At 45.6% G+C, this 24,027-nt stretch overlaps 1 protein-coding gene across 1 annotated transcript in view; it reads left to right on the top strand.

Annotated features, from left to right (window-relative positions):
* Positions 1-1,900: 1,900 nt before the first annotated feature.
* LOC126541884 (uncharacterized) overlaps positions 1,901-24,027 on the top strand; it is a 63,274-nt gene continuing 41,147 nt past the window's right edge. The window contains exon 1 of the mRNA XM_055076391.1: positions 1,901-2,190. The gene's annotated coding sequence lies outside the window, so the exon portion shown is untranslated. The remainder of the gene's footprint in view (positions 2,191-24,027) is intronic.

The raw sequence follows: 24,027 nt of genomic DNA, 5'->3' as shown, positions 1-24,027 counted from the left end.
GTCACCTCATAAAACCCTCTATTCTACTTCAAGAAAGAAAGACCAACTTGTTGATCTTTATTTATGGCCGCGGAGATTTCATAGGTAAAAAAGAAGAAAAAGAAAGAAATGTCATGTGAGAAATAATAACCTATTTGTCACTAGCTGAACTAGGTATTTGCGACGGAGAACGGGCTCCAGCGCATGAAAAACACGTATTATTTGTTTGCTTCAAATAAAAAATTTGAGATGTATCAAACTCAGCAAAGACGATACGTTGAGTTTTGTGGGGAAGCGAACACAAATGGATGATGCTCGGTATCCCAGAGAGAAAGGCGTATACGGGGGAAGGTTTCACAGTGCACCGTCTCGTCTCAGTCATATCTGCAATGACCCTGAGTCTATAGTGAGCTTATCTTTCGGAATGAACGCGCTGAAGCACGCCCGGTGACGACGACACCAACAGCACATGAATGTACGAAGCTAAAAGTTTTGTGACGGTGCTAAGGAGCAAGCGAGTGGCTATGTAAGCGTATTTGCTACAAGCTATTATAAAGTATAAAATATCTACGTTTCAAGCCTTAATTATGTGCGGTAAGAACAAATCGGCCACAACTTATCACATCCGTGAGCGATATTAGCAAGAAAATAAATTATCAGTGACCGCACCGAGGAACGTTACTGAGTCAGAACATGACAAGCCACTGCTTCGAAGCGATTGCCAAATAAAAAACCAAGAACAAAAGACACTATAATCCTGATTTAAGTCAGAAGTGGCACGTTTGAGACAGCTTGCAATACATTTCTACCCCCGCTTCTAGTACAAACACTGTGTGCGCTGCATGCACTGTTTGGACAAGGTGTAATGAGCCTAGAAAGCGGTTACGTGTCCTCAAAAGCTGCGGTCAAAGCTTCGTGTAGTCCACCCAGTCAGCGTCCATGATATGCACAAAAAAAAAAGAGATTTGCTGAGCAGCACCCGCCTCATGCACATCCATTGTAAACACGGAAGCAGCGCAGACAACTGAGGCAACCAGTGGGCCTGTTGCCACGTGATCAAACATGGCGGCTCCTGTGGCAACGCCGTACAAAATGGTCTCATGGCCGCGGGGTCTATCGCACTTCGCGTAAACAAGGTGATGGGCTCGGCCCTGCAAACGGCAGCTATCATGCTCATAATGGTAATGAAAATTTGCATCATAAACAGCACAAGCATACTGTGGGAGGTAGGCCAACAATCGGGATGGTTATTAGGCTAATAAAAAGATAAAGATAAGAAAGAAAAAGATAAAATATAAGATAATGTATGCGCAGTATACTAGTCAGCTACGCAGAAATAAATAAAGAAAAATAAGCTAGTACATATTAAAGAGAATTACAGCTTCCTCGTGCGTAATTCTTGCGCTTTCCTAAATCAAATGATGAGGGACATGAGATAACACTGCCGCCCCACACTCTAAGAACAGTTTGCACCCTTTGGCGTGCCCCTTCTACCACACAACGATAATCGTCATCTGCCTTGATGCGTTTCTTTTCTTTAACCCTGCGAGCCCGAAACTTTCCAGTAACGAACGGCACGCGCGTTATCAGAAGGGGCACTCCAAAGTTCCGGGCTCGCAGCGTTAAAGAAAGGAAACGCATAAAGGCAGATGATGATTATCGTTGTGTGGCAGAAGGGGCACGGCAAAGGGTGTAAAGTGTTCTTAGAGTGCAAGTTACACGCCGTGTTTGCACTTGTCCAGATTTACGATGGGGAGATAAAAAAACAGCCAAATACTTGGGAGATTGTCATAGGTTTCATCCTGAATGAACAAGCAGCACAAAAAAAGTAGCCTAAGCGCAGTGCTCAAACAAATACGAGGAAGACTACTGACGCGGGAGAGCGCGAACTTAAGTATTTCAGGTGTTCTGTGCCGAGGTGGCGGGTCGTGGAAGCGTCGCTCTTCCTTTGTTATCTTTTTGTTTTTCGGTTCGCATTATCGCGCTTTCCCGACTTGCAGACAGTTGACATCAGGGAGCGAAGGCGTCAGGACGCCACGTTTGCCGAAGCAAGGCAGCTGGCTCGATACCGGGTGCACGTCGCAAGCGGCCGTGATTTGGGAATGCGTGGCATTCTTCGGCGAACCGATCGTGCGAAGAAAGATCTCGCATGTAGTGCACGAGGGCCCAATTTGTTCTTCAACCAAGAACTACGCCCTGTGGATTTTCCTGGTGAGTGTCGTCAACCAGTTGCTGTAAGATATATACCATTGCGCAGCACAGCTAATGAGAACAAAATATGACGTTGTAAATATGGCATTGCCTGACTATCGAGTCCTCCTTGCTCGCGAACTCGGGTAGTGTGCAGGATATTCAGCAGGAGTTCCAGCATTGTACACCAGCACCTACATTCATGCAAGTAACTGTATTAGAACATCGTGCATGAGACGGTGCAGATAAGCCCTGCTCGTTGCACCTAAAATTAAACAGAGATGACGACCAAGAGACTTGCGCCGGCAAGCTTCGAGAAAGGAATAAGGATCCCGTAGAAGTTCACTCGCATCTCCTACTTTCCCGAGCGCATTTAGATGTAAGAATTAATGTGTAGAATTATTTCACGCAGGAGAGCGGGAATCCTTACAGCGAAAGTACTTACTTGAAATCAGCAACAGCCAAACGCCTTGACAAAGAAGCGCTCAGGACGTTCAAAGTATTTCGTCATATGCAGGTGACTACGTTGTAAGGATCTGGTGCCGTATCGCCTCCGACAGAGCAGGGTATAAGCACATCCAGCGAAAATAAAACACTTATATAACGTGAATTCAAGCTATAGGCTTAGTGAAAGTCTCTGCTTTTCTTCTGCGCACTTCCTCCGGCTCAACGTTGCAAGTACGGCCGACCCTACGTTATGGAGATTGACGCACGCTTCGTGTCGAAACCCGAGAGCGATGCAACGTGTGGCTGCAGAGCGTCGGATTCCTATATTCCCGCCGTTGTCGTTAAGCATTTCTTGTTCGTCTTCAGGCGGTTCACTACTGTTGCCATCGCCCGCAGGGACGTCTGCGTCAGCAGGCGCTTGGTGTGTTGCGACACGACGTAGCCGAGTACGCGTATGGATCTATCATCCCCCGTCGGCCTGATCACCCTCTTAATGCTCATAACAGTATTTGAGGAGACTCGTGGACTGATTCGAGCAGTCGACTGATCGAAACCTTTCTTGTGACGTCTGCCGTGTTCCTCTTTATAGGAAGGAACCTACCTGCTATAATATTGCACATTATTCATATTCATCGATAGATTTAGCGCTTGCCTCTTCCGTACTTCTTCTACTTAGAATACAATGTAATAGAAAATCCTTTTGGGCGTGGCCATTTCCCGGTGACTCTGAACTTACTAACACAACACGACATTCCTCCGCATGTTCCTCGCTGGAAGCTTGACACGGCTGACTGGGAGCGTTTTAAGGAATCTATTTACTTATCACAAGATTTTATACGCGAGTTCAGCATAGATGACGCTGAAGCATATTGACACGTCTACTTGTTTATCTTTCTTGGCTGACCACTTTTCGCCGTCTAACAAATGTTATCGCTAAGAACAGGTCGCACCCGCATGTACCGGAAGCCTCAGAAGTTTCTGGAATGTTATCGGTGGTTCTATCCGCAGTCTGTTGTATCCCAACCTTGTGTAATTGATCGTGTGCGCGACACGAATTGTGCAGTGATTTCTGGAAGACACGCGGGCACCAGCGATTACTCTGGAATGTTCGATGACTCACGTACAAAAGCCGACGCGCTTGACTCGCTGATCAGATTTTGGACGATGGCCGACTGTGTTCACCGCTATCGTTGTGCTTTGAGTGTAAACTGTTTTTTCTGGGCATAGGTTCACCCAATAAAGAGTCAGTTTCAACATGCACAGTTTTGCCACTGTGTTCTTGACCGTCACTACCATGTGCCGATAATTTTAGGGTGTTATTATTGATGCAGTCGTATAGTTCTTTTCCACAAACAAACATCCAATCATGTAAGGGACGTGTTCCTTGGTGGAATGAAGACAGCAGAGAGGCACGAGAGAGACAAAATAAGGCATGGAGCACACTGCGCCGCTATCCAATGCATGGCGGAAAATCTCACTGCATTGAAACATACGAAGTCACAAGGACAGCGCACGAGGCGGCAGGCTAGAAGAGCAAGCTGGCAAAGGTTAATCTCAGGCATCAATTTCTATACCCAGGACAGTAAAGTATGAAATGGGCTGAGAAGGCTAAAAGGGCAGAAAATCATCTCATTACCTTTGATCGATGACCAATGACATACCTTGCAAAACCAGACCGACGCCCTTGGTATACATCTCGTTCGTGTATCCAGCTTCATAAGCTACTCGCAATCAATCCTTAAATACAGGCAAGTAGCAGAACTTAAGCAAAATGAAACTAAGTGCCCTTCCACTCTGTGAAGAAGAATGACCAGCGAAGCTGCGTATGTGGGCCCCTTAACGACGAAGTTCACCTCCGCCGCGGGTCAGCCCGGTATTACACTATCTTCAGGATCGGCCCACGTAAGAGAAGTTTTGTGTCTATACATGGACACACTCCTGGGGGAACTAGCCCTTAACAGCTTCGCTGTAACATTGGTTACGTCTTCGTTTTCCGAATTTACTTATTTATTTATTTATTTACTTATTTATTTATTTATTTATTTATTTACTTGGGCTGCTGGATACCGTCCAACCTCATGGAAAGAAGCTATCGTGGTCCCGGTCTTGAAACAGGGCAAAGACCAATCCGACGCTTCAAATACCGTCCAAAAGCACTCACGAGTTCTTTATGCAAACTCTGCGAGAAAATGCTAAATCGTCGTCTTTTACATTTCCTTCAATCGAAGAAAATGCCTGACCCTTATCACTGCGGCTTCAGAGAGGGTCGGTCGATTATACTGACCATCTAGTGTGCATTGAGGCAAACATTCACGACGCCTTTGTGCATAAGCAGTTCTGTCTTTCTGTTTTCTTAGACATGAAAAAGGCATTTGACACAACTTCGAGGTATGGGATTTTGCAAGACCTTTTGGAAGTGGTATACGAATAGATATGCTTAATGTAATTGAAAGTTACTTATCACACCGTACATTTCATGTTATGCCTGACAATAGTATATCCAGGCCATTTACGTAAGAAATCGGGGTCCACAAGGTGGGGTGTTAGGCTGTACCCCTTTAATAGTCAAAATGCGTTCCTTGCGCTTATCTTTACCGCAGAGTATGTTTTATTCAGTGTACGTAGGTAACGTACCATTAGGTTTCAAGTCATGTAACCTTGCTGCTTTTGAGAACCATGTCCGGCTTGGCTTGAACAAAGTGTGTAAATGGCCAGAAGAAAACGGCTTTAAATTCAATCCTTTTAAAAGCTCCTGTGTCATTTTCAAACGAAAAAGAGACTTATTTACATAGCCCAATGTAAAACTACATAGACAGCACATACCAGTTGCCACACAGCACAAATTTTAGGTGTCATATTAGACTCGAAACTAAACTTAATTCCACACTTCATACCCCTCAAAGAGGAATGTCTAAAAACAATGAACCTTCTTAAAATTTTATCAGATACAACATGGGGCAGCGACAGGAAGTATCTGATGAACGTGTACAAAAGTCTCATACGTACGCACTTATACTATGGGGCCATAGTGCATGGGGCCATAGTGTATAGTGTAGTGCGCCTTGAAGATGCTTGACCCTGTTCACCAGCTAGGAATCCGCTTGGCGACCGGTGCCTTCAGGACAAGTCCTGTAGAAAGTCTCTACGCTGAAGGTAATGAGTGTACGCTTCATACTCAGATGTCGTACTCCAGTTTCATGTACTTTCTGAAACTGAAAGCAAACCGCGACCATCCCTCTTATATAGCCATAAATTACGTGACATCTGCAACACAGTTTAATGACCGACAAGCAGCTAGAGAACCATTCTCCTCGCGCGTAAGAAAGCTTTCTGAGGAAATGGGAGTTCCGATTCTCGAGCATAACCTGACGTTCCCAGCGAAGCCATTGCCGCCGTGACAGTGGCCGCTCCTGGAATGCAATACATCATTCGTTGAGATGACAAAAAACGCCCTAGAGGCACATATTCGAATGTATTTCTTAAGACTTCAATCTAAGTACTCGTGCATAGAGTTTTACACAGACACTTCTAAGTCATATGCTGGCGCATATTTTATGCAGCAATCGTACCGACCTTCTCTGAAACCGATGCCTTTTGCCCAGAAACAAGTGTCTTTACTGCGGCGGCCTATGTACTATTGTCGGCTGTAAAACATATAAGGAAACTAAATCTTCAAGAAACCATTATCTTTAGCCACTAAGCGTCGTAAAATCCTTAAAGAACCCCTCACCAGGTTCCATAAGAAATTTTGGTCATGCACTGGAAGTTGTTGCGTGTCCTCTAGGGAGTGTTCTGCCGCAAAAATTTTTCGAATCGGCTCATTAATAGCCGAGATATAAATATTTCAGAGCCGCGAAGCCATGATTTCACAAGGCAAGCTCCACTGCAAAGCGAGACACTCTCTCCGCTCGCCGCGTCTAGCCTCCGCAAGCAAAATTCCCTTCCTGCGTCCTCCCATACCGGACCTCGAGCATCGCGTGACGCCTACGTCACGGGCCCCGCCTTCATTTCTTTTTCTCCTCGCTTTTTTTTTTAATTTGCGGCGCTGCGCACTTCCGCTGAAGGCGTTGCGCGCGAGCTTTTCTGATGTCTAGTTTCACGCAGCGCACGATTTTGCGCGCTGTGCACAAGGACACATGACTAGCGGTATTATTCAACAAGGTCTATCTAAACAGGTCGCGAAGCTTGGAACGAAAAGCGTGCGAAAACCCATCGCTAGAGGCATCAGTTAGTGGTGCACGATTGAAGCGCGACTACGTGAGGGAGGGACAAACAGTGAAACTAGAAAACCTATGCGAAAAAAAAAGAACGCTCAGAAATTTTAATCAGAATGCTGTCGTACGAATAAATATTCCGTTTCAAGTATTTTTGCTGTGATAAAACAACAAATGTTAATTTTTTCTATTTCTCAATTTATTAGTTCGTTCTTGGTGACCCCTACCAGCCAGTGAATCTGGCGCAAGACTTGGAAAGGCTGTGCAAACCAGGTAGTATGTCGTGCGGAATGACATTGTACACTTGAACGCGGTGGTTTCATCCGAGTTTCTTTACTTCCTTGCGTGTTTGTTCAAAGTGTGGCATGCGCTCCAATTCAAATTTTGCCTGACCCAGCGCACGGCATTCATTCGCGAAACGTGTGAGGGCAGCTTTTTTGTTGTCGTGCAAATTCACGCTGCGGTATTCTACGCGCTTCTCTCGTCATGACAATAATGCGGAACGCTCCACGAAGAAACGTCGCGCTATGTTCGTTAACTCTCCATAACACAGGCTCTGAGTGTCCGACTGGCAGTAGGAATAGTAAGTCGAATGTTTCATAATGATAATGTAATGCAATGTTGTCCTGTCTGATAACTGTTGCATATGAATGGATGGTGTCGCAAGGAATTACGAATGATTCTGTGAAAAGGATCCGCATATGTTGCAATACATTACGACTGTCTGCTGGCCATAGTACTTCTCATGCATTCAAACATGTTTTGTTTGGTCAATTATATTAGTTTCATTATTTTAGAGGAATAAAAGTGAAGTTGCATTTGAAACCTATGTGGCAGTGTCAATGATCCCATTCACTCACTTTTCTAAGGAAGCTAGTGGAGCAATTGCCGTCAATAACAGCCTAATTATGTTCACATTAAGACATGCGCCACTCCTATGGTTAAAGGACACGCTGATGTTTCAGCTGAGGAGAGTCGTAAGCTCTCCAGCCACCATGTTCTTGACATGTGGGCTTCTATGCAATCTTCGCTACCAGTTTACATATACGTTGTAATTCAATGCTACACGAATACCGAGGCAGAACAAGCAGATCACAGACCGCGATCACGCTATTGCAAAGCTATTGCAAAGTATAAAATATCTACGTTTCAAGCCTTAATTATTGCGTTAAGAACAAATCTGCCACAACTTATCACATCCGTGAGCGATATTAGCAAGAAAATAAACTATCAGTGACCGCACCAAGGAACGTTACTGAGTCAGAACACGACAAGTTACTGCTTCGAAGCGATTGCCAAAAAAAAAACCAAGAACAAAAGACACCGTAATCCTGATTTAAGTCAGAAGTGGCACGTTTGAGAGAGCTTGGAATACATTTCTACCCCCGCTTCAAGTACAAACACTGTATGCGCTGCATGCACCGTTTGGACAAGGTGTAATGAGCCTAGAAAGCGGTTACGTGTCCTCAAAAGCTGCGGTCAAAGCTTCGTGTAGTCCACCCAGTCAGAGTCCACGATATGCATCCAAAAAAGAGATTTGCTGAGCATCACCGACGTCATGCACATCCATTGTAAACACGGAGGCAGCGCAGACAACTGAGCCAGCTAATGGACAAGTTACCACGTGATCAAACATGGCGGCTCCCGTGGGAACGCCGTGAAAATGGTCTCATGGCCGCGCGCTCTGTCGCACTTCGCGGAAAGAAGGTGATGGGCGCGGCCCTGCAAACGGCAGCTATCATGCTCATGATGATAACGAAATTTTGCATCATAAACTGCTGTGGAAGGTACGCCAACAATCCAGATGGTTATTAGGCTAATAAAAAGAGAAAGATACGAAAAAAATATCAAAAGTAAGATAATGTATCCGCAATATACCAGTCCGCTTCGCAGAAATAAATAAATAAAAATGAGCTAACACACAATTAAGAGAATTACGCTTCTTCGTGCGTAATTCTTGCGCTTTCCTGAATGAAATGATGAGGGACATGAGGTATCACTACCACCACAAGTTCGATGCCGTGTTTGCACTTGTCCCGATTTACGATGGGGAGGAAAAAAAAGAACCAAATACTTGGGAGATTGTCCTAGGTTTGCTCCTGAACGAACAAGCAGCGCACAAGCAAGAAAACAAGAAGTATCATAAGCGCAGTGCTCAAACTAATACAAGACTACTGACGCGGGAGAGCGCGAACATAAGTATTATAGGCCTTCCGCGGCGAGGCGGCTGGTCGTGGAAACGCCGCTCACCCTTTGTTATCTTCTTTTTTTCCGTTCGCATTTCACGCGCTTTCCCGACTTGTAGAAAGTGGACAGCCGAGAGCGAAGGGCGTCAGGACGCCACGCTTGCAGAAGCAAGGCAGCTGGCTCCACCCCGGGTGCTTGTCGCAAGTGGCGGTGCTTTGGAGATGCGTGGAATTCATCGGCGAACCGATTGTGCGAAAAAAGATCTCGCGTGTAGTGCATGAGGGCCCAATTTGTTTTTCAACCAAGAACTACGTCCTGTGGATTTTCCTGGTGAGTCTCGTCAACCAGTTGCGATAAGATATATAGCGTTGTGCAGAAGAGCTAATGAGACCAAAATATGACGTTGTAAATATGACATTGCCTGACTATCCAGTCCTCCTCGCTCGCGAACTCGGGTAGTGTGCAGGATATTCAGCAGGAGTTCCAGTATTGTGCACCAGCACCCATATTTATGCAAGGAACCGTATTAGAACATTGAGCATAACATGGTGCAGATGAGCCCTGCTTGTTGCACCTAAAATTAAACAGAGATGATGACCAAGAAACTTGCGCCGGCAAGCTTTGGGAAAGGAATAAGGATCCCGTAGAAGTTCACTCGCATCTCGTATTTGTCCAAGCGTATTTAGATGTAAGAATTAATGTGTAGAATTAGCGCATGCCTGACAGGGGGAATCCTTACAGCGAACGTACTTACTTGAAATCAGCGACAGCCAAACGCCTTGACAACGAAGCGCTCAGGACGTTCAAAATATCTCGTTATATACAGGTCACTTCGTTGTAACGATCTGGTGCCGTACCGCCTCCGACAGAGCATGGTATAAGCACATCCAGAAAAAAATAAAACACTCATTTAACATGAATTCAAGATGTGCTTAGTGAAAGTCGCTAATTTTCTTCTGCGCACTTCCTCCGGCTCAACGTTGCAAGTACGGCCGACCCTATGTTATGGAGATAACATGCTTCGTGTCGAAACCCGAGAGTGATGCAACGTGTGGCTGCAGAGCTTCGGATTACTATATTGCCACCGTTGTCGTTAAGCATTTCTTGTTCGTCTTCAGACGGTTCACTAATGTTGCCATTGCCCGCAGGGGCTTCTGCGTCAGCAGGCGCTTGGTGTGTTGCGACACGACGTAGCCGAGTACGCGTATGGATCTATCATCCCCCGTCTGCCTGATCGCCCTCCTAATGCTCATAACAGTCTTTGGGGAGACTGGCTGACTGATTCGAGCAGTCGACTGATCAAAACCTTTCTTGTGACATCTGGCGTCATCATCTTCATCATCAGCCTGGTTGTGCCCACTGCAGGGCAAAGGCCTCTCCCATACTTCTCCAACTACCCCGGTCATGTACTAGTTGTGGCCATGCTGCCCCTGCAAACTTCTTAATCTCATCCGCCCACCTAACTTTCTGCCGCCCTCTCCTACGCTTTCCTTCCCTTGGAATCCACTCCGTAACCCTTAATGACCATCGGTTATCTTCCCTCCTCATTACGTGTCCTGCCCATGCCTATTTCTTTTTCTTGATTTCAACTAAGATGTCATTCACTCGCGTTTGTTCCCTCACCCAATCTGCTCTTTTCTTATCCCTTAACGTTACACCTATCATTCTTCTTTCCATAGCTCGTTGCATCGTCCTCAATTTAAGTAGAACCCTTTTCGTAAGCCTCCAGGTTTCTGCCCCGTACGTGCGTACTGGTTACACACAGCTGTTATAAACTTTTCTCTTGAGGGATAATGGCAACCTGCTGTTCATGATCTGAGAATGCCTGCCAAACGCACCCCAGCCCATTCTTATTCTTCTGATTATTTCAGTCTCATGATCCGGATCCGCAGTCACTACCTGTCCTATGTAGATGTATTCCCTTACCACTTCCAGTGCCTCACTACCTATTGTAAACTGCTGTTCCCTTCCGAGACTATTAAACATTACTTTAGTTTTCTGCAGATTAATTTTTTTTTTATACCCACCCTTCGGCTTTGCCTCTCCAGGTCAGTGAGCATGCATTGCAGTTGGTCCCCTGAGTTACTAAGCAAGGCAATATCATCAGCGAATCGCAAGTTACTAAGGTATTCTCCATTAACTCTTATCCCCAATTCTTCCCAATCCAGGTCTCTGAATACCTCCTGTAAACACGCTGTGAATAGCATCGGAGAGATCGTATCTCCCTGCCTGACGCCTTTCTTTACTGGGATTTTATTGCTTTCTTTATGGAGGACTACGGTGGCTGTGGAGCCGCTATAGATATCTTTCAGTATTTTTACATACGGTTCGTCTACACCCTGATTCCGCAATGCCTCCATGACTGCTGAGGTTTCGACAGAATCAAACGCTTTCTCGTAATCAATGAAAGCTATGTATAAAGGTTGGTTATATTCCGCACATTTTTCTATCACCTGATTGATAGTGTGAATATGGTCTATTGTTGAGTAGCCTTTACGGAATCCTGCCTGGTCCTTTGGTTGACGGAAGTCTAAGGTGTTCTTGATTCTATTTGCAATAACCTTAGTAAATACTTTGTAGGCAACGGACAGTAAACTGATCGGTCTATAATTTTTCAAGTCTTTGGCGTACCCTTTCTTATGGATTAGGATTATGTTGGCGTTTTTCCAAGATTCCGGTACGCTCGAAGTCCTGAGGCATTGCGTATACAGGGTGGCCAGTTTCTCTAGAACAATCTGCCCACCGTCCTTCAACAAATCTGCTGTTACCTGATCCTCCCCAGCTGCCTTCCCCCTTTGCATAGCTCCCAAGGCTTTCTTTACTTCTTCCGGTGTTACCTGTGGGACTTCGAATTCCTCTAGACTATTTTCTCTTCCATTATCGTCGTGGGTGCCACTGGTACTGTATAAATCTCTATAGAACTCCTCAGCCACTTGAACTATCTCATCCATATTAGTAATGATATTGCCGGCTTTGTCTCTTAACGCATACATCTGATTCTTGCCAATTCCTAGTTTCTTCTTCACTGCTTTTAGGCTTCCTCCGTTCCTGAGAGCATGTTCAATTCTATCCATATTATACTTCCTTATGTCAGCTGCCTTACGCTTGTTGATTAACTTCGAAAGTTCTGCCAGTTCTGTTCTAGCTGTAGGGTTAGAGGCTTTCATACATTGGCGTTTCTTGATCAGATCTTTCGTCTCCTGCGATAGCTTACTGGTATCCTGCCTAACGGAGTTACCACCGACTTCTATTGCACACTCCTTAATGATTCCCACAAGATTGTCGTTCATTGCTTCAATACTAAGGTCCTCTTCCTGAGTCAAAGCCGAATACCTGTTCTGTAGCTTGATCTGGAATTCCTCTATTTTCCCTCTTACCGCTAACTCATTGATCGACTTCTTATGTACCAGTTGCTTCCGTTCCCTCCTCAGGTCTAGGCTAATTCGAGTTCTTACCATCCTATGGTCACTGCAGCGCACCTTGCTGAGCACGTCCACATCTTGTATGATGCCAGGGTTAGCGCAGAGTATGAGGTCTATTTCATTTCTAGTCTTGCCGTTCGGGCTCCTCCACGTCCACTTTCGGCTCTCTCGCTTGCAGAAGAAGGTATTCATTATCCGCATATTATTCTGTTCCGCAAACTCTACTAATAAGTCTCCCCTGCTATTCCTAGTGCCTATGCCATATTCCCCCACTGCCTTGTCTCCAGCCTGCTGCTTGCCTACCTTGGCATTAAAGTCGCCCGTTATTATAGTGTATTTAGTTTTCACTCTACCCATCGCCGATTCCACGTCTTCATAGAAGCTTTCGACTTCCTGGTCCTCATGACTGGATGTAAGGGCGTAGACCTGTATAACCTTCATTTTGTACCTCTTATTAAGTTTCACAACAAGACCTGCCACCCTCTCGTTAATGCTATAGAATTCCTGTATGTTACCAGCTATATTCTTATTAATCAGGAATCCGACTCCTAGTTCTCGTCTCTCCGCTAAGCCTCGGTAGCACAGGACGTGCCCGCTTTTTAGCACTGTATATGCTTCTTTTGGCCTCCTAACTTCACTGAGCCCTATTATATCCCATTTACTGCCGTCTAATTCCTCCAATAGCACTGCTAGACTCGCCTCAATAGATAACATTCTAACATTAAACGTTGCCAGGTTCATATTCCAATGGCGGCCTGTCCGGAGCTTTTGGGGAGTCTGGCTGACTGATTCGAGCAGTCGACTGATCGAAACCTTTCTTGTGACATCTGGCGTGTTCCTAATTAATAGGAAGGAACCTACCTGCTATAATATTGCACATTATTCATATTCATCGATAGATTGAGCGCTTGGATCATCCGTACTTTTTCTACTTAGAATGCAATGTAATAGAAAATCCGTTTGGGAGTGGAAATTTCCCGGTGACTCTTAACTTACTAACACAACACGACATTCCTCCGCATGTTCCTTGCTGGAAACTTGACTCGGCTGAGTGGAAGCGTTTTAAGGAATCTATTTACTTATCACAAGATATTATACGCGATTTCAGCATAGATGACGCTGAAGCATATTGACACGTCTACTTGTTTATCTTTCTTGGCTGACCACTTTTCGCCGTCTAACAAATTTTATCGCTAAGAACAGATCGCGCCCGCAAGTATCGGAAGCCTCGGAAGTTTCTGGAATGTTATCGATGGTTCTATCCGCAGTCTGTTGTCACCCAACCTTGTGTAATTGACTGTGTGCGCGACACGAATTGTGCAGTGCTTTCTGGAAGACACGCGGGCACCAGCGATTACTCTGGAATGTTCGATGACTCACGTATAAAAGCCGACGCGCTTGACCCGCTGATCGGATTTTCGACGATGGCCGACTGTGTTCACCGCTATCGTTGTGCTTTGAGTGTAGCCTGTTTTTCTGGGCACAGGTTCACCCAATAAAGAGTCAGTTTCAACATGCACAGTTTTGCCACTGCGTTCTTGACCCTCACTACCATGTGGCGATAATTTAACGCTGTTATTATTGATGCAGTCGTATAGTTCATTCCACAAACAAGCAGCCAATCATGTAAGAGACGTGTTTCTTGGTGAAATGAAGCCAGCAGAGAGGCACGAGAGAGACAAAATAAGGCATGGAGCACACTGCACCAATATCCAATGGCAGGAAATTTCACTGCATTTAAACATACGAAGTCACAAGGGCGGCGCTCGAGGCGGCAGGCTAGGAGAGCAAGCTGGCAGAGGTTACTCTAAGGCCTGAATTTCCATACCCATGAGGGTAAAGTATGGAATGGACTGAGAAGGTTAAAAGGGCGGAAAATCAACCCATTATCTTTGTTCGATGACCAATGACATACCTTGGAAAACCAGACCGACGCCCTTGGCATGCATTTCGTGCGTGTATCCAGCTTCATAAGCTACTCGGAATCAATCCAATACAAGCAAGTAGCAGAACTTAAGCCAATGAAACTAAGTGCCCTTCCAGTCTGTGAAGGATGATCAGCGAAGCTGTGTAGGTGGGCCCCTTAGTGAAGAAATTCACCTCCACCCCCTTTCATCCCGGCATTTCGCTATCTTCTGGAACGGCTCACGTATGGGGAGTGCATAACGCCTGTTCACCTCCGCCATGGGTCAGCCCGGTATTACACTATCTTCAGGATCGGCCCACTTAAGGGTAGTTTTGTGTCTACACATGGACACGGGGACATGGTCTGGGGGACTACAACACAATCGAATTTCTCGCGGCTATTAGTAATGCAAAAAAGAATTTTGAGAATAATTGAGAATGTGCCACTCCGGCATTCTACTGTGGAGCTCTTTAAAAAATTTAAAATAGAGTACAACACACATATGAGCATAAATTGTTGCGTGAATATCGCCTTAACTATGACTGTCATAATTCTATCTTCATGGGTTTGGTGAATCTCCAGTTGAAGGAAGCATCATATGCCACTAGAACAACAGAAACATGGAATGTTCCATATTGTCACACTGGCTATGGTCGGCAAATGCTCCAAAACAAACTTCCACGACTACTAAATGATTTTAATAAAAAACAAATCGATATTCGCGAAGCAACATTATCTGACTTGTACACATTTTTTCTAGCCGTACATTGACCACTAAAGCTGTTTACGATTGCTATTTAATTATATTGTTTCAATGTCACTATTACTAAGCGTACATTGTTATGAAATGTGCTGTCATTCGATGCTGAGGTGAAGTAAAGTATGTTAACGAATGATGCCCTACGTAGGGCAGTAACTAATGTGTTTAATTCTATGGTTTTGTCAAGGTTTATGGCAATGTTGTGCTTAATATGATGGTTTTGTAAAAGTGTACGACCATGTGAACAGGACGTGTGTGCCTCTGCTGTTGTCTTTGCCATCGTGGGGGCGAAGGACTCCCTCAAGCCATCCTTGAATGGCTTTTCCCTTCGCCTCCCATCACATGTATATGTGATAAACCAATAAAGAATCAATCAATCCTTGGGGAACTAGCCCTTAACAGCTTCGCTGTAAAATTGGTTAAGTTTTTGTAGTTCTAATTTATTTATTTATTTATTTATTTATTTATTTATTTATTTATTTATTTATTTATTTGGGCTGCTGGATACAGTCTAACCTCATGGAAAGAAGCTATCGTAGTCCCGGTCTTCAAACAGGGCAAAGACCAATCCGACGCTTCAAATACCGCCCAAAAGCACTCACGAGTTGTTTTTGCAAACTCTTCGAGAAAATACTAAATCGTCATCTTTTACATTTCCTTCAATCGAAGAAAATGCTTGACCCTTATCACTGCGGCTTCAGAGAGGGTCGGTCGACTATACTGACCATATCGTGTGCATTCAGGCAAACATTCACGACGCCTTTATGCATAAGCAGTTCTTTCTTTCTGTTTTCTTAGACATGGAATCGCATTTTGCAAGACTTGAAGATATGGGATTTTCCGAGACCTTTCGGAAGTGGTATTCGAGGCAATATGCTTAATGTAATTGAAAGCTACTTATCACACCATACATTTTGTGTTATGGCTGACAATAATCTATATAGGCCATTTACATAAGAAATCGGGGTCCGCAAGGTGGGGTATTAGGCTGTACCCTTTTTATCGTCAAAGTGCATTCCTTGCGCTTATCTTTATCGCAGAGTATGTTTTATTCGGTATACGTAGGTAACGTACCATTAGGTTTCAAGTCATGTAACCTTGCTGTTCTTGAGAGCCATGTCCAGCTTGGTTTGAACAAAGTGTGCAAATGGCCAGGTAAAAACGGCTTTAAATTGAATCCTTTTAAAAGCTCCTGTGTCCTTTTCAAACAAAAAAGAGGCTTACTTACATAGCCCAATGTAGAACTACATAGAAATCACATATCAGATGCCACACAACACAAATTTTAGGTGTCATATTAGACTCGAAACTAAACTTCATTCCACACTTAAAACCCCTCAAAGAGGAATGTCTGAAAACAATGAACCTTCTTAAAATTTTATCAGATACAACATGGGGAAGCGACAGGAAGTATCTGATGAACGTGTACAAAAGTCTCATACGTACACACTTATACTATGGGGCCATAGTGCATGGGGCAATAGTGTATAGTGTAGTGCGCCTTGAAGATGCTTGACCCTGTTCACCAGCTAGGAATCCGCTTGGCGACCGGTGCCGTCAGGACAAGTCCTGTAGAAAGTCTCTACGCGTAAGGTAATGAGTGGTCGTTTCATACTCAGATGTCGTACTCCAGTTTCATGTGCTTTCAGAAAGTTAAAGCAAACCGTGACCATCCCTCTTATATAGCCATAAATGACGTGAGATCTGCAACGCAGTTTAACGACCGACAAGCAGCTAGAGAACCATTCTCCTCTCGCGTAAGAAAGCTTTCTGAGGAAATGGGAGTTCCAATTCCCGAGCATAACCTGACGTTCCCAGCGAAGCCATTGCCGCCGTGACAGTGGCAGCTCGTAGAATGCGATACATCATTCGTAGAGATGACAAAACACGCCCTAGATGCACATATTCGAATGTATTTCCTAAAACTTCAATCGAAGTACTCGTGCATAGAGGTTTACACTCACGCTTCTAAGTCATATGCTGGCGCATGTTTTATGCAGCACTCAGACCGACCTTCTCTGAAACCGATGCCTTTCGCCCGGAAACAAGTGTCTTTACTGCGGAGGCCTATGTACTATTGTCGGCTGTAAAACATATAAGGAAATTAAGAGTTCTAAAACCATTATGTTTAGTCACTAAGCGACGTAAAAGCCTTTGAGGACCCCTCACCAGGCTCCACAGCAAATTTTGGTTATACACTGGAAGTTGTTGCGTGTCCTCTAGGGAGTGTTCTGCCGCAAACGTTTTTCCAATCGGCTCATTCACAGCCGTGATATAAATAATTCAGTGCCGCGAACCCATGATTTCACAAGGCAAGCTCCACTGCAAAGCGAGACACTCTCTCCTTTCGCCGCGTCTAGCCTCCGCAAGCGAAATTCCCTTCCTGCGTTCTCCCACACCGGACCTCGAGCATCGCGTAACGCCTACGTCATAGGCCCCGCCTTCATTTCTTTTTCTCCTCCCTTTTTTTTTTTTTTTTTGCTTTGCGGCGCTGCGCACTTCCGCTGACGGCGTTGCGCGCAAGCTCTTCTGATGTCTCGTTTCACGCAGCGCACGATTTTGCGCGCTGTGCACAAGGACGCATGACTAGCGGTATTATTCAAGGTCTATCTAAATAGGTCGCGAAGCTTGGAACGAAAAGCGTGCGAAAACCCAGCACTAAAGATATCAGTTAGTGGCGCACAACTGAAGCGCGACTACGTGAGGGAGGGACAAACACTGAAACTAGAAAACCTATGCGAAAAAGAACGTTCGGAAATTTTTATTCAGAATGCTGTCGTACGAGTAAATATTTCGTTTCAAGTATTTTTGCTGTGCTAAAACAACAAGTGGTACTTTTTTCTATTTCTCAATTTATTAGTTCGTTCTTGGTGACCCCTACCAACCAGTGGATCTGGCGCAAGACTTGGCAAGGCTGTGAGAACCAGCTAGTATGTCGTGCGGAATGACATTGTACACTTGAACGCGGTGGTTTCATCCGAGTATTTTCAAAAAAGTATGTATAAGTAAATAAGATTTCAGATGGTATTGTTTCCACCGGGCATGACAACGATTTCTTCCCGCCTGTCACAGCGCTTTGACCGAAACCATAATCATTTTGCTCAAACGTGTTGCCCCAATACTGCATGTGCTGAATGCACAAAAGTACGGTGCGTGGTCACAGCTTCAAAGCCAGTCTATTTTGCCTACAGTTGTTGATATTGTAGTAATGTGGAGTTTTCCTCTTCATAAGAGCACAAAAAGAAAGAAATATTGCAGATAGTAGCTAAGCGCAACGTACATTGGAAGATCTGAAACCAGCAATTATATATAATTTGCGGGTTGGTCTTCTCCGCTGGTAGATCGCTGTCCGATCACTTCAACGAATTTTGTTTGTGTGCAACTGCAGCAAAAACAAAGATACTACCATTTCATTGCCAGGACCTTTATGCCCTCCACACACGCAAGAAGGACACCAGATAATTGACACTATCAGTTTATACACTGATATTGTTTTTCTACTTTCAGTGTAGTGTGGTGTCTGCGAACGGAGTATTTTCTTAGTATCAGTCCAGTGTTAGTAGTGAGAAGCAGTTCGGCCTACCATCCCCATGAGGGCATACTAGCCATTTAACGCTTTACTCTAGGACAAGTGCTAAAAAGTTGGCGTGCTTTGTCCTTTCCGCAGGTCGTCCATCCATTCTGTTATGGTGACCATCAACGTTGTGTCCGTCAGGCCTCCTCCTCATTTTAGCTTCACCATCGCGAGAGTGGACAGAGAAAGGAAGCTTTCTTCACAATCAGCCTCAGCGGGATCCCACCACTCGTAACTGCTGCAATTTGCATTCAGTGGCTGGGCATTCTAACTACATCCTTAGTTTCACAATGGCTAGAGCGCGCAGAAAAAGTAGAGCCTTGATCGCTATCACTACCACGAACCCATGTCGATGCAGATATAAGTACGTGCAGGGGCTGGGCATGATAACTTCTGCGCTACCACCTGCCACCGCCACCTCAGACTTTCTATGCGTACCTGCTTCTTGTTTTCACCGCAGACGCATGCAGGACAAACGCGGATAAGTAATTGGATTGGATTGGGAAAACATTTATTGAGCCTGCATTAAAGCACGAAGGGACTTCGGACGTGGCCTGCGTCGTCATCGTGCCGGGTGCTCTACGAGGATCCCCGCTCGCCGTTGCCGGCTCGCCAGGCTCCTGCCTAGCCAGCACCTCGATGACCTGCTGGACGGCCTGAAGTTGTTTTTTTTTTGGTCGTCGCCCCGCGTTGCTTCCTCAAGCTGCGGTGGTATACGTCCTGAGTTAGCTTCGCTTCGATGTTTGGAGCAATCCCATAGTATGTGGTCGAATGCGGCCGTTTCCCTGCAGCACGCTCTGCACTTGTCATGGCGGTGCGATTCTGGGTACATCCTATGCAATAGCGCCGGTCTTGGAAGTGTTCTCGTTTGTAGTTGCCTGAACAGCACGGCCTGCGACCTGCTCAGCCCTTTGCAGGGTGGCGGCAGAAGTCTGCGGGCCAGCCGGAAGCCTTGGTCAGTTCTTTATAGCTGGCCATCCGGTCTTTGGCGCTGAACCACAGCGGGCAGCCGTTGCCTTGGGCGCGGTCGATTAGTCCTCGCGCTCGGGCGTGTGCCGTTTCGTTGCGATTGGCATGCTTCTCCGACGCTTGTCCTGCGAGCGCCGGGAACCACTTGATTCGAGTCCTCTTGTCGCGGTCTGCCTGTCGGAGCAGGACGCGTGCCGCCGTTGGGGCAATTCTTCCTTTGGCAAAGTTCCTCACTTGAACCTAACCTGTCTGGAGTCGCTGAAGATCATGTGGCATTCTCGGTCTACGATGACCAGGGCGATGGCTATTTCTTCTGTTTCCTCCACTTGCTTGCTCGATGTGCTGGCGGTCGCCCGCACGTTGCCTCCGGAGTCGACCACCGCGATCGCGAAGCCGTTTCGGCCGGCATATTCGGCTGCATCCACGTGTCTGGCGCCGGTGCCTTCCGCGTGCAGGTCCGTAAGTGCCTCTAGCCCGTCTTCTGCCTTCGTTGAATTCCGGGTGCATGTTCCTCGGGAAGGCATCCGCCCGCACGTTCCGTCGTACGTGGTCGGGGACGGGGCATTTTGGTCCCTGCTGTTCGTGATAACCGATGCCTAGACTGCACAGGATCTTTCTGCCGGCCTTTGTTGATGACAGTCTTTCCAACTGAGCGGCTCTTTGCGCTTCGGCGATCTCGTCGAGCGTGTTGTATATGCCCAGCTGGAGGAGACGTTTCGTGTTGGTTGTTTCGTGTAGACCGAGGGGTGTCTTGTAAGGATGTCTAGCTTGTTCTTTTCGCTTTTCATCCACTTGTGGAAGGCTGCCACGTACACTATGTGGCAGAGTACGAAGGAGTGTATAAGTCTGATGAAGTTTTCCTCCTTCATGACTCCCTTCTTGGTGGTAACGCGCTTGAGCAGTCTGGTGGCTGCTTGGCCGCCTTACCGCATTGGCCGCCTTGGCCGCCTTGGCTGCCTAACCCATGATGCGGGTGACGGTGTCTCCGTTCCTGCCAAGCGCTTCGATCGTCACGCCCAGGACTCGGATCTTGTTGACCGTCGGTATTGTGTTACCATCCCTGGTGCGGATCTTGATCTTTTCGTGTTTTCTTTGCTTCTTGATTCTGTGCGTTTTGATCGGTTGGTAAAGCAGGAGCTCCGACTTACTTGAGGAGCAACGCAGTCCCGTACCTTCCAGGCTTTCTTCGATCGTGTCGACGGCCGTCTGTAGTGTGGATTTTATGCGGGCATCACTGCCCCCGTCCTCCCACAGCGTAATGTCGTCCGCGTATATCGTGTGCTTCAGTCCTTCAAGCTGGCATAGTCTTTTGCAGCTTGAATCATAACAAGGTTAAATAGCATGGGTGAGATGACGGAGCCTTGGGGAGTGCCCTGGCTCCCTAATGTCTTCTCGTCCGTCTTCAGGTCGCCGGCTCTGAGCTTCGCCGTTCTGCCGGTGAGGAATTCTTTTAAATATTCGTACGCGTCCTCTCGCCTAGGTTTAGATGGGATACCTGCGCGAGGATGGCAGAGTGCGTCACTTTGTCGAAAGCGCTTTCTAGGTCGAGCCCGAGGACGGCTTTGGTGTCTCTGGTTTCGCCGTCGATGACCTGATGTTTGGCAAGAAAAAAATCTGAGTGCCCTCCCACTCTGTGAAGAAAGATGACCAGCAAAGCTGTGTATGTGGGCCCCTTAATGGCGAACTGCACCTCCACCGTATGTCGGCCCCGCTTTGCACCGTCTTCGGTATCGGCCCACGTATGGGGAGGGCTTAATGCCTCCTTCAACTCCGCCGCAGGTTGGCCTGGCATGGCGTTACATTCGGGATCAGCCCACGTATGGGGAGAGCTGAACGCTTGCTTCACCTCCGCTGCGGGTCAGGCCGGTATTACGCTATCTTCGGGATTTTGCTCTGGACGCGGACGCGATAGTGGAGAAAGTAGCCCTTAAGAGGAACCTTTAACTTTGGTGGTCCTATATAAATACATGTAAAAGGAGAATTCGTTTTTCTCCACAACCGCTGCATCAAATTTTACAAGGTTTGTTGCACTTAAAAGAAAAACTTAAAATCTAGTGACTGTTTGTTTAGAATTTTTTATTTAGGTCATCATTTGTTTATTCAAAATTGGCAAAAATCGCAAATTTTCAGAAAACGATATCATTAAGTTTACAACTCTGTCTTTCGGCAATGAAAACTGATATCACAATTCTGTACATTGCATCTAACAGCACATCTAAAACGGACAAAACTGATATATAACGCATGAATCTAAAAAAAATTTAGTAGTGTGGAAATACAGCTTTTCCACAACCCTTGTTCACAACGTAACGACTTCACGTAAGATATAAATCGGCATATTGAATTTGCCCGCTTTGAATTGTCCAAAGGATGCTGTTTACAGAGCCGCGATATCAGTTCTTGATGCGGAGTTATTAATTTGTAAACCGTGCTTCTGTATTTTTCGTACTTTCGAATTTTTGAAAATATTTTACCAGAATTCAAACCCTAAATAGAAATTCCGCTTCCAATAATCACTAGAATGTACCTTTCTCTCGCGAATCCAGCAAATTTCATTAATATCGGCCCAGGGGTTATCTCAGAAAAGCGTTTCGGCGTTTTACATCTATTTGAATGGGCCGCGTTGGAGTTGAGCTCAAGTTAAAGCTTACTCTTAACGACTTCGTTGAAAAAAAAAGAATACAATAATAAAAGAAATAAAATGCCTCAGCCGTCAATATCGCCGCCTCAGATTTCGTCATGATGACACCGACACCATCGGCACGGCTCCGTGAGCAGCTACCAAGCTGTTCACTTTCGTTATCTTCCTTCCCTCGGCGGCAGCGCATTGTCTTGATGCCAGCGACGCGCTAAATCTGCACCATCATTCCGTCCTGCATCGCTTCTGCGACCAAGCAAGCTTTCGGCGGCACACGTTCACTGCCGTATTGACACTAAAACTTTAATATGCTTGCCTTCGAGCTAGCAGTATGAATAAAAATGGAACGCGACTATGTGGCCATGGAGAACATGTTCACACGGCCATACTATTGATGACAGCATCACAAAAAGCTAGATGTCGTCAGGTTGGCTTTACAGGTTTGAAAGGAATGACTGACGGGCAGTTGCTTTATTATCACATAAAGAACAGCGCTTAAAGTTAGCGCAGTTTGTGTGTGGTTCCTCCTTTGTGTCCCGTTGTGAAGTGCTGTTCTTTCTGTGACTTTACAGATGTTCTTTTTCTGCGTCAGTTACGTCTCCCAAGATTGTTTACTTGGAAAATTTTTGTTCGCATGGCTCTTACAGAAGCATGTTTAGTCGAAATTTTTTCGCTTGGTTGCACAATCTCGAGGACAGGCTCCTAACTGCTCATTTTCTTTAGCCACGTAAAAACCATTACTGAAAACTTAATTAATGTAGCTTTGTTAATTACGCAAACAACTTCTCAACTTACTCCGCATCTAGAGTTTACCAATCTGAGCACTCGAATGATAAAATGATGTTAACATTGTTTGTATCGTTTCAATAGTTTTGTTTCGTGCAGTTAAAAGCAGCCGGCATATTGATGGTGCTGTAGACTTCTTATAAAGTAAGTGTGAAAGCTTGGACAGGTTATCTTGGCACAAATCAACTTCATGAGCTTAAGCACGTAGCCCAACCTTGCATGTCTGCCTTCATAACCGATTCTCATACATTATACAAGAAGCACCTCAGCGCTACGGTACATCCCACAAGGTGTGCCAGAACATTGTGCGCGCTCCCGATTAGGTTTCTGAGCGTTGGTGGCATCAGGCTCGGTTTCCTGGCATCATGAGGAATAAAAACGGCTTCTTGGAGTGAAGAATTGGGTACATTTTCATTACTTTGTAACATATGTATCAGCACGGATATGTACGTTAGAACGAAAAGTACTGAAATATTAAGGTGAGGGTTTCGCTGGATGCATTTGAGCTGTCTAATGATAAGACCTAAAGAAAAAAATACTGTGATTTTGTGACAATTATTGCTGACATGAAATATGAGGTCCGACACAGCACCCGTGGTGGAACTGGCCCGTGGACTACAGGGCTACATTGAACCACGATATGCTGGTTTGATAAATACCAGTAATTGGAAAGTGGTTCGCTCTTGAATTTTCTGTATGTTGGCGCCGCTGTGCAGTGTTGGGGGCCCTTTTTAAACCACAAGCACTATGTTTCAGCTAATATTGAAAGCAGCTGTATTCTTTTTTTATAGAGGGGGGGGGGGGCTTTTTTTAGCGTCTAACCACAGTTCCAAAGTTACCAGTTAGCTCAAGATGCGCCTGCATGTGTTTCTAATATCCAGTATGTTGTCACGGATCCAATAGCGGAAGAGCGTTATCTTATCAGATTGCGCGCGTGAAGCGAATACTGGCGTAC

This window comes from Dermacentor andersoni, chromosome 3 (assembly GCF_023375885.2).
Source record: "Dermacentor andersoni chromosome 3, qqDerAnde1_hic_scaffold, whole genome shotgun sequence".
In the NCBI taxonomy this organism is placed as follows: Eukaryota; Metazoa; Arthropoda; class Arachnida; order Ixodida; family Ixodidae; genus Dermacentor; species Dermacentor andersoni.
Note: the sequence above shows the minus strand (reverse complement) of the source record. Positions and strands in the feature narration are given on the sequence as shown.